The sequence below is a fragment of the Portunus trituberculatus genome, chromosome 50 (genome assembly GCF_017591435.1).
Source record: "Portunus trituberculatus isolate SZX2019 chromosome 50, ASM1759143v1, whole genome shotgun sequence".
Taxonomy (NCBI): domain Eukaryota; kingdom Metazoa; phylum Arthropoda; class Malacostraca; order Decapoda; family Portunidae; genus Portunus; species Portunus trituberculatus.
Window position 1 is genome coordinate 8,259,944 of NC_059304.1, and position 11,777 is coordinate 8,271,720.

The 11,777-nt window shown below is 45.9% G+C and overlaps 1 long non-coding RNA gene across 2 annotated transcripts in view; it reads right to left on the reverse strand.

Moving 5' to 3' along the window:
* Positions 1–11,352, reverse strand: part of LOC123500044 — a 125,151-nt gene extending 113,799 nt beyond the window's left edge. Inside the window, exons 1-2 of one of the 2 annotated variants that reach the window (XR_006673157.1) lie at positions 10,875–11,352; positions 5,209–5,587 (exon numbers count right to left, since the gene is read on the reverse strand). This is a non-coding gene — a long non-coding RNA (uncharacterized LOC123500044). Of the gene's footprint in view, positions 1–5,208; positions 5,588–10,870 lie in introns of both variants that reach the window. The other variant, XR_006673156.1, reaches the window with a different exon arrangement.
* Positions 11,353–11,777: the final 425 nt, after the last annotated feature.

Sequence of the window (11,777 nt, forward strand, 5' to 3'; positions counted from 1 at the left end):
TTCTTCGTCTTCTTCCTCTTCCTCTTCCCACACCTCCTCTTCCCCTAGCTCTTCCTCCCCCCAACCTCTCTCTCTCTCTCTCTGACTTCCGCATAATAAAGAAAAAAAAATGAACTTGCAAATCATCTAGCAATACGTTTCCATGTAACTATAAGAAGCGACAGTCCCTTTCTCCTGCCTCTCTCTCTCTCTCTCTCTCTCTCTCTCTCTCTCTCTCTCTCTCTCTCTCTCTCTCTCTCTGTGTCAACGTTTTAAATCACCTCTCTCTTCATTTCTTTTCTCTGTTCTTCCTTTCCTTCTTCTCTATTCCTTAATATCTTCGTCCACCAACTTTTCTTCTTTTTGCTGTTTCTTTATCTATTCTTCCTTCTCCTTTCTTCTCCTCTTTCATCTTTTCCTCCTCCTCCTTCCCAACAAATTAAAACAAATGAGAGAATGGAGGAAGATGAATAAGATAATGTACACTAATCTATAACATTACTTATCTGGATGAGAGAGAGAGAGAGAGAGAGAGAGAGAGAGAGAGAGAGAGAGAGAGAGAGAGAGAGAGAGAGAGAGAGAGAGAGAGAGAGAGAGAGAGAGAGAGAGAGAGAGAGAGAGAGAGAGAGAGAGAGAGAATTTGTGCATATGTCTACAATCTTCACGTTACTCCTACGAATAACACCAGTATTTTAGAAACTCATCCTCTGAAAATTGAGTTAAAAAAAAGAAAATAAAAAAAATAAAAACTTTGGAATTCCAGTAAACGTGCGTAGTCGATATTTTCTCTCCCTTACATGAATCACCTGTCTGTTTGTGCAAGTGAAGTGTACACGGACCACCAGAAGTACTCAGCTATGTAACCAAACACATTTACTAAGCATTCTGTAGGACGTGATGACCCTGAACTCTCCTTCTGGGTCTGTAGTTCCTCCTGCCTTGGAGCTAAACTGTTTCTGGAGGGATGTTTCAAGACGTTTAGCCTAAAATTTTGGACAACCTTTTTAACCACACTTTTTGTCAACTAGCACCTTAAATGGGCACTTTTTATGTATATTTTGTTACCCTAAGCCAGCATCCTTCCTACGCATGAAATATAGTACAGTGTCCACCTTAGGGTTTAGCCAATGATAGGAAAACAACAGCTTTTCTCATATAGGAGGTGACATAAACAGCTAATGAAGGGAGGAAGAAAGGAAGAAAGGACAGAAGAAGGAAGGAAGGAAGGAAGGAAGGAAGGAAGGAAGGAAGGAAGGAAGGAAGGAAGGAAGGAAGGAAGGAAGGAAGGAAGGAAGGAAGGAATTAAGGAAGGAAGGAAGGAAGGAAGGAAGAAAGGAAGGAAGGATGGAAAAAAGAAGGATGGAAGGAAAGGAAGATGCAAAGGTGATGCAAAAAAAAAAAAAAAACCTTGAGACTCGTTCATGGCGGAGAGCAGGAACTCTAATAAAGACGTGAAAGATGAAGTGGTAGAGGCGTTAATCCATCTCACTTTACATTAAGACCTACACATTCCTCCTCTTCCTTATCAACTTGAAGGGTAAGGCAAGAGTTAGTGGAGCCGTATCCATCGTGCCCCAGCCAGCCATGCAGCCACCGCCTCCTTCACGCACCACTGCCGGACAGCATACAATTAGCAGCCGGTCAGTGTGCGGTAATGAACGTCCGTCGGGCCAGCACGGTAGTGAACACATGCACGCTCCCGCAGCTCATTGTGACCCGTTCCTCTCCACTGACCACACGCTCTCCTTTTCTTGCAGGTGGTGATGTATACGAATTACGCACTTATCGTAGGAACACAGCACATCTCACACACACACACACACACACACACACACACACACACACACACACACACACACATTTGCTTGTATGCATGTCAGTATGAAAGTAGGGAAAACACACACACACACACACACACACACACACACACACACACACACACACACACACACACACACACACACACACACACACACACACACACACACACACACACACACACACACACACACACACACACACACACACACACACACACACACACACACACACACACACATACACTAACCGCAAGAGCAGTGGTCACTTAACGAGATGAGACGGACCGCCTGCCTCGTTGTTATTGTGTTTGTGGTGAGGCAGCCCCAAGCCAAGCCAAGCCAAGCTAAGCTAAGCCAAGCCAAGCCAAGCCAAGCCAAGCCTCCCAGCGTCCTACTCCTACTCTTCCCTGCTTGATGTCTTCTTTTCGTAACACTTCGTGGCTGAATAACGAAATAATAGCTACCATAGTGAGTGTTCTGAATGCATTGAGTGTGATTGTAGGCCGTGGCTGAGAGGTGGTGTGGTGTAAGACAGGGTTCTTCAAAGTATGGGATGGGATTCAAAACGTCGTAAGTTCTTGTTCAGTGGGTCGCTATGTCATAAACAGACACATAAACAATAAACCAAACTATGCAGTGTGTGTGTGTGTGTGTGTGTGTGTGTGTGTGTGTGTGTGTGTGTGTGTGTGTGTGTGTGTGTGTGTGTGTGTGTGTGTGTAAATCCGTTTCCAAATCACAGGTATAAAGGTATAAAAAAAATGAGATACACTGAGTCATGAAGGAAGTCAATAAAATCAAGCTGGGTCGTGACATGGAAAAGTTTGAAAACGGAGCTAAACACCTCTGGTCATATATCTCTCATTTAGGAATTAGAGAATGTTGTCAAATGTGTACTCTTTCTTCACATTTATAACTTTTTATGACATACAATGAGATTTCTTAACCACAGTTCTTCGTATTGTAAGCTTCTCTTTCCAGGAAAACAAAGATAATTAGAATTGGTTAATAATTCTGGAAGGAGATGCAACTTGAATAAGTAGATAATTTTGAGATAAGGAAAACTGGAACTAAATTTTGTTGCATTTCGTTACAAATTTCTCTTTTCCAACCTTTGATTCTTCGATATATAGTAAACAAATTTGTGGTCATATATTTTCATCAGACGTTATAAAATTTTGGTCAACCTTTTTCCAAATTACGTAAGAAAAGTGTAATTAATCGAGAAGGTTTCCATTTCTCACAATCCATCACCTTCATCACTGCACCATCCACTACATTTCATTTCCCTGTCTCCACCCATCCTCTACTTCACTATCCCATCTACAGCCTCGCCCAAATCACCATAACTTTTAATAATCAGTGCCCATCCTCCCTTTCTCAAACATATCCACTCACCCACCCGCTTTGTAAACATCCCACTGATCATGCCTTCCCTATACCCAAGCTCCTCGTACCTTTCCCCTCCTCCACCCATGCAACCCTCGCCCTCCACACCCTCTCCATCCAGCCACTCCTCACTCCTTTCTTCGTTAGCGGCGTCTCTGTTACATCTTCCATCACTGCATTTGTTCCTCACTTCCTGCTTCTCACATCGACTCCACTACACCCTCTCAGTAAATCCTGGTTCTTCCTACTCAACCTGTTAACCGGTCGTTGTACATCCTGCAATTATAGTGATTTATCTAGCTCCTCCGCCTTCCCGTTCTCATCGTCCTCCTCCTTACCCTCGTCCCCATCCTTTATCCTCCACTGACATCACGCAAATGGAATCTTTCGCCTCACGGGTAAGCGATCACCGACTCTATGTGCAAATCAACGTGCTTTCCCGGTTCGTAGTCTCGTGTTCCTGGTCTGCGCCTTACTGATGCAAGTCGTGGTTAGCGGCGTAAACAGACCGCGCCAATTAGCGCTACACGCGGAATTACGTATACGAACACTAGATACTTGCTGGAGATTATGTAACTTTGGATTCATTCTCCCACTATCCCTTCCTTCTGCATGTGATCTCTTCCCGCTGCTTCCTCACTGTCTACCTGCAGATACAAGTGATGGAGTGTATACTGATAGACAAGGAGACTTCCATACTCACTTCTACGTAAGCACAGTCACCGCTTCGATTACATTTAGCAACGAACGGAACGTATGAAATTCCTCCCAAGCCAGCCAACGAAGGTCACGCAGCCATGTTAAGGTTACAGAAGAACGCAGGCTTTGCACCAAATGAAGGACGCTCAGCTTAGGGCGCGGAAACACGACCCCTTGAGGCAGAAACCGCAGTCTTTCCTGTATTATTGCATGCATCCACTACTGTGCCAAACCGCGACTTGAGGTGAAGTGCTCGCAACTGTGTCTAATTTCAACAACACGTCTTCCTAGAATCATCTATCACGCCGCGCCATTCCACCATGGGCAAGGAGAGACACGCCACAGCGACGCACACCGCGAGGTACAGCGATGGTAACACAACACACGACAAGCGGCTCCGGGCTACAGTCTGTCCTGTTTTCCACCCACACGAACCCTGACAAGGCCACACTGACGGCGAGGTGTTGCATTATCGGGCGTGATGATGACGGGGCGTGGTGGTGGTGGTAGTAGGGGTGCCTGGTGTGGCGTCACTGCTCTCCAAACTGTCACTATAAGGGCGTGTTGGTGGTTCGTATCCCCCGCGGCAACGTTAGCCTAAGAGCTGCAGGTATTACCGTGCACCGTTACCTCACTGTCGTTGCAATGACTCTCCGCCACTCCCCGCCACTCCCAGAGCTTCTCCTCCAGAGCGGGTGTTGGAGTGTGTGCCGGTCAAGGTGCTGGATGGCCCGAAGGCGGTACCACGCTGTTACAGCCGCCATAACGCCTCTAACGGCACTAATGAAATATCCTGTTACTGTCTCGTGTGTGTGTGTGTGTGTGTGTGTGTGTGTGTGTGTGTGTGTGTGTGTGTGTGTGTGTGTGTGTGTGTGTGTGTGTGTGTGTGTGTGTGTGTGTGTGTGTGTGTGTGTGTGTGTGTGTGTGTGTGTGTGTGTGTGTGTGTGATTAACCAACCTGAAGTTCTCATGTGTGATGCGAGGGAATGCAAGAACACACACTGACTTTACAAACATCCCATTAGGAACACGAGTACTGAACATAGCGTGGGAATAAACGCTTAGACGGAAATTGTCTTTGGCTGGCATTCTGAAAGAGAGAGAGAGAGAGAGAGAGAGAGAGAGAGAGAGAGAGAGAGAGAGAGAGAGAGAGAGAGAGAGAGAGAGAGAGAGAGAGAGAGAGAGAGAGAGAGAGAGAGAGAGAGAGAGAGAGAGAGAGAGAGAGAGAGAGAGAGAGAGAGGAAAAATAAAAGAACAGCAGGTTAGTAAGAGGTGGTATCCAGATATCTACACAATCCACTACGAGAAAATGTCACTTACAATACCTTTCTCTCAGGTGGTGAAGGGCTGAAGGTCGGTCTGGACTAGCGTGGCTTGGCGATGGTAGTGGCGGGGGACGGTGGTGGCGACGGCGGCGATGGAGCAGAAAGGGAGAAGCAATAAGAGTGGAGATAGTTCTTGCTTTAGTGGTTTATAGGCACTGATTGGCTGACTGGAGGGTCATATTGGGGCGAAGTAAAGGCGTGGCTTCGTGTTGCGTTTTTTAGCATCTTTATGTAATCCCGAATGCCCCTGTTGTTGTTGTTGTTTTTGTTGTTGTTATGGCGGCGACTCAAGGAACTGCATCATTCAGTCTTGTGTGATGCTGTAACAGTCTCCATCTCTGTTTGTTTGCTTAATTGTTGTCAGTGGCTGTTTGTCTATCTGTCGAAGAAAGAGGAATAAAATGATTGGCAGGTAGATACAGGTATAGACACATAGGTAGATAATTAGCTGTAGATGAATACATAGATATGCTAACGAGCAGATGTATGGATGGATATAAAAAAAATAATACTTGCAAGTTTAACATTACATAAAAAAAATCAACTGGAGTTATAGAAAAGAAATAAAGAAATACTATATCAGAATAAGATCAGAATGTGAAATCTAAAGGAGAGAGATTGGTGACAAAAAAAAGGACTAATGCGTTGTAAGTATTACATTGAAATAAGACACATTATATCAACCAAAGTAACAAAGAAAAAACAGAAAGAAAAAGAAAACGAAATAAAAAGTTGATATCATACCCATGCAGGTTAAAAGAGCAAATCACCTAAGCGACAATTTTTACATTAGAACACATGACTTTTATCTAAATGCTGCTGACTAATGCTTTAAAGGAGAAAGGAATCTCAAATAACACACACACACACACACACACACACACACACACACACACACACACATATACATACACACACACACACACACACACACACACACACACACACACACACACACACACACACACACACACACACACACACACACACACACACACACACACACACACACACACACACACACACACACACACACACACACACACACACACACACACACACACACACACACACACACACACACACACACACACACACACACACACACACACACACACACACACACACACACACACACACACACACACACACACACACACACACACACACACACACACACACACACACACACACACACACACACACACACTCTCTCTCTCTCTCTCTCTCACACACACACACACACACACACACACACACACACACACACACACACACACACACACACACACACACACACACACACACACACACACACACACACACACACACACACACACACACACACACACACACTAGCAATGCAACTTTTTGACACAAGATGAGACGAGATTGTTCCTTTCCATCAAGACAAGAGGGGGAAAAAAAAATATAGGTCGGCTTAACTTCTTGTGTTCCTTAGTCTGGAGCTTGGTTGATTGGCTCCCCTCCGCCCGGCACTGTTCCAATTTACATCTGCACACGCGCGGCTTAGTGGAAAACTTACTTATTATCAAGAGGAATGAGATTAGACGAAGCGGGGAAAAAAATATTGAAACCTGTTGTAAGCTTGAAATTACACACTACACTTGCCTCACCACACGCTCCATTCGTCTTGTTTTTTTTTTTTTTCCCTTCCATGTTGCGATTTCCTGTCTAATGTTTCTTCTTGGCTGCAATGCACTGGAATTTCCTGTCAATATTACTCTCGTTTCTATTCATCTAATTATTTACTCACACGTTAAGTTTACATGTCTTTTTTTTTGTTTTGTCCTCCGTATCTGAACACATGAAAAATAAGGCAGGCAAGTAACAAGAAATCATCAGGTCTACACGCGGTACTATTCACATGACGCATAGCCAATTATTTCTACCTAAAAACTTCATCCTTAAATTGATCTTGCAATCTTTTTATATTTCCTAAAGCCTCGGCACTAACAACTTGATCACTGAGTCTATTCCATTAATCTACCTCTAGTGCCAAATTGCGCAAAAGCAGTAGGTGTTTTCAGTTAACAATAAAAGACTGGAGGGCTGAACGAGGAGAAAATAATGAAACAAGAGACCACCGATAAATCGCATTAGCACGCACGCGCAGCTGCCCATTTAGTGGAGAGAAATAATGGGCGTCAGGTGTGTTTCTTTCTACCGGAGCTAACCTGAGAGAAGGAACAATTGCACGGTAGTTTCCAATATCGCTCTTGTTTCGAGGAGGAGGAGGAGGAGGAGGAGGAGGTGGACGAGGAGGAGGAGGAGGAGGAGGAGGAGGAGGAGGAGGAGGAGGAGGAGATGGATGAAGAGGAGATGAAGGAGGAGGGAGTAGTATAAAAGAAAGATGGAGAAGCAGGAAGAAGAGGAAAAGTATTATGACACAGTAAACTTCACTATTACACGCCTTGAGAGCGGGAGGAGCAACACAGGAGCATTAGGAAGCGATCATCAAGAGAAGTAGGCGCCGGGACACGCCCTCAGCCCCCGCACTGCCACTCCCTCCCACACAAGCCAGGTAGCAGTTTGGCGCGCCACTTCCTCACACGTCCGCGGTTTTTCATTACTTTCAAGGCAGCAAACCTAAGCGCCTTGTTGGAGGCCGAGAGGTCACCAGAACACAATAACTCACCTTCGTGTGCTCTTTTTTTCCCCTCCCCAAGGACGCGTCTGCCCCGCAACCTGTTACTCTCACTGCACAGGCCAGGCCGATAACTTCCGCTCAGTGTGAGAAAAAAAAGAAAAAACCGGATCTGTCCATCGGTTCCTTGTTTTACTTTCAGCGCTGCCTCCACTAGTGGCGCCAGACACTACAATAATACCTCTATCACTGACCACCCTGCACTGCTACGTCGCCGCAAAAACCACGGCAGACTAGGCCACCAGCTAGTGCACCGCTGATCACCATTACCTGCGACACCGGACTACATCACGAGCATTTGCACAACACCACCGGTCTCTCCACACAGCATCGCACGCCTCCGCACAGCACCACACCTCTCACCACTAGGTCCATCCACACCGGGAAAGAATATGGGTAGAATAGATTGTGTCTTTTGTGTCTTCTTACATCAACTGCATGGCATCACACAACCTACAAATCACGTACTTCCACAGTAGCCTTACTACACACCACCCAACACACACCATACGGCTCAGACACCGGACACTTACACACACACCCCTGCACAAACCACCACATACTCGTATATCCACGTGCGCTTCAGTCATTATCTTCTACAGTTTCATTAAGAGCAACGCAGTGTCCATTAATTAAAGTGAAGCAAAGGTAAGAGGTGCCTCCATCACATCACAAGTCACTCACTTTCTCTCCTCTTCCTTTTACAAACACAATCGGCGAAAGAGAAAAGAATTGAACTATCGGCTGGTTTCGTGTTACCCTCCTTGCAACACCCTGCCGCGTTATGACCTTTCCTGAAACTCGTAAAGGAATACAACGAGAACAAACTAAAGGGGTGCTAGATAATATTAGAGTCTTTCCTACATTTTCTCCCCCTCGATCTCCTCTCCTTAACCTACTCGCTCCCTTACCTTACATCTTGTATATACACACACACACACACACACACACACACACACACACACACACACACACACACACACACACACACACATTCTTTCCTTTGATCGCCTCTCTCACCTCCTCGCAACAATATAAACAAATGTCGTAGTGGTGCCAGAGAAAGGCCTTTAACTCTCCCTCTCCTCCCTCTCCCTCTCGCTCTCCCTCTCGCTCTCCTTCTCCCTCTCCCTTTCCCACTCCCTCTCCTTCCTTCGGCATCTCAAATGGTCTCTCAGCCATGGTAAGAAAGGGAAAACCTGATTCTGTGTGTGTGTGTGTGTGTGTGTGTGTGTGTGTGTGTGTGTGTGTGTGTGTGTGTGTGTGTGTGTGTGTGTTTGTGTGATTCACCTCGGTCGTCTGCTGGTCACCCAGCCAGTCTTCCCCATTACGGAGCGAGCTCAGAGCTCATAGACAGATCTTCGGGTAGGACTGAGACCACAACACACTCCACACACCGGGAAAGCGAGGCCACAACCCCTCGAGTTACATCCCGTACCTATTTACTGCTAGGTGAACAGGGGCCACACATTAAGAGGCTTGCCCATTTGCCTCGCCGCTTACCGGGATTCGAACCCGGCCCTCTCGATTGTGAGTCGAGCGTGTGTGTGTGTGTGTGTGTGTGTGTGTGTGTGTGTGTGTGTGTGTGTGTGTGTGTGTGTGTGTGTGTGTGTGTGTGTGTGTTATGCAATCGTATTTGGCCCGCCCAACCCCATAAACACATACAGCAAAAAATTTTTGGCAGAGAGAGAGAGAGAGAGAGAGAGAGAGAGAGAGAGAGAGAGAGAGAGAGAGAGAGAGAGAGAGAGAGAGAGAGGGGAACTGATAATGAAAAGCAAGGGACTGTGGCAGGTATGGCAGGCGGCAGGCGGCAGGCGGCAGAGAGGAGGGGAGCATGGACCGTCGCAGGGCAAGTGTTTCCATGGTTTGTGAAAAAAAGGGAAAAAACGAGTTATTAATTGTCGGTTTCCTGATGTGGAAGGAAAAAAAATAAAGAAAAAAGTTGATTACGTGCAATGCTTTCTCCCAGGGTGAAGGGAAGCGACTGGAGTGTGTGTGTGTGTGTGTGTGTGTGTGTGTGTGTGTGTGTGTGTGTGTGTGTGTGTGTGTGTGTGTGTGTGTGTGTGTGTGTGTGTGTGTGTGTAGGCCGTGATGTATCACGAAGGGCGAGGGAGGTGGAGGGGGTATGGGGGGAAGAACAGAGACGGCGATGCACGCTAGGCAGACTCACTCACTTCATATATAATGATAACAGTAACAATAACGACAATAACTTGAATAACTAAGAAAAAAAGGCCGTAACAACAGTAGAGAAGAACACAGAAAAAAAACAAGAACAAGAACAAGACTAAAATTAACAACAACAGCAACAGAAAACCATTAAGAACATCAACAATAAATAAATACAAGAAAAATAATGAAAAAAAAAAAAGGCAAAAATCAGGGTCTTGTAAGTTAGCAGATAGTGGTTCCTATCCCAGCACGCTTCCACTGCGCCACTCTGCAATCATAATAAAAAGTGTTAAATGATTATATAGCCCACGCTACGAGAAAATTCAATAACTGATGCATTGGAAATATAAGGAGCACGTGACCCCGATTCCAACACGTTAAAGTGGGCGCTCACTCATATGGGAACTCTGCTTCAATAAAACGAAAACCACACATTTTTATATGAATTGTAAATGTGTTAGGTAAGCACACAGCCCCAGGACACACCCAAGATCTTATCACAACACTCAGCGGGTTGCTCTCTCTCTCTCTCTCTCTCTCTCTCTCTCTCTCTCTCTCTCTCTCTCTCTCTCTCTCTCCTACAAATTTACCACAGAAACAAAAGATGAGACATGATTACACAAATGATATGATTGGCAGACCCTGACGTGCTGCAAACGATGAATGAACATGAACAAAAAGGTTTCTTCTTGTTTGTATTTGAGAGAGATATCATAATGTAAAGTCTTGCCTGATACGATGAGAAACCACTGACCTTGTGATCCTGTGACCTCACCAAATCTTTCACCAGACAAAATCTAACGCCAGTGTAACCGGATATACCTACGATGGATGTGAGGGTGTTGTGAAGACAGGTGGTGGGAACCTTCAAAACTTCGTGAGCCTGACCACCCTCCTCTCCTGATCTCGCCACAATACAGCGCGGCTCGGGTACGCCACAGCCTCCCATCCGTGACGGCCTGCACCCTCCCTGGACAATGTAAAGGCTGGAGAGGCCATGGCCGTGACCTGCGTGAAGAGTGACCCCATGGAAGGCCACTACTAATGCTAGGACGCCCTTGGTCCTGGGAAGTAAGCTGAGATACTCCTGCTTTGAGTCTCACTTCACTTCCCCGCAGTGGCCGTCTCTCGTCGCGTGCACGGCAAAGTTGTAAACACCTTAGAATCACTAATGTATCCAATAAGTATAGTCAAAGGTTTTCACTAATACTATAACATTCACCCTCAGAAGCACTGGACAAACTGAGATACACGTCTGTCAGTCAGTTACTCCCACCAAGGGAAGGTGATGAGCTGTTTTAGAAACACTTCATCTGATTCCGAGCATCCTTCTCATCGATGAGGCGAATAAATGTGTGATAGGATCTTCATGGGACGACTCCAGCAACATTATATGAAGGAGACGTCACGACGCGCCTTGTGGAAGACACAGATTAGTATCATGAGTGTGACAAATGAAACCGGAGCTGCTCGATGACTCCAGTGATGAAGCCCCAAAAATGAATCGACTCGGTAGCGCCTCTGCTGGATGCATAAGTGAAGAGCAATGGTGGCTTGGTAGGACTGATTGCCCGTCCTTCTAAAATTGATATCAGCGATTCTACTTACACACAAAATCAGAATCGTCGATCATTTATCTGTCGCCCAACCCTCCCCCCCCCATCCGACGGCTTCCAAATGTGGTTCCAACGTCGGTCGGCTAATGCAGTCTGCACATGTCTTTTTGGTC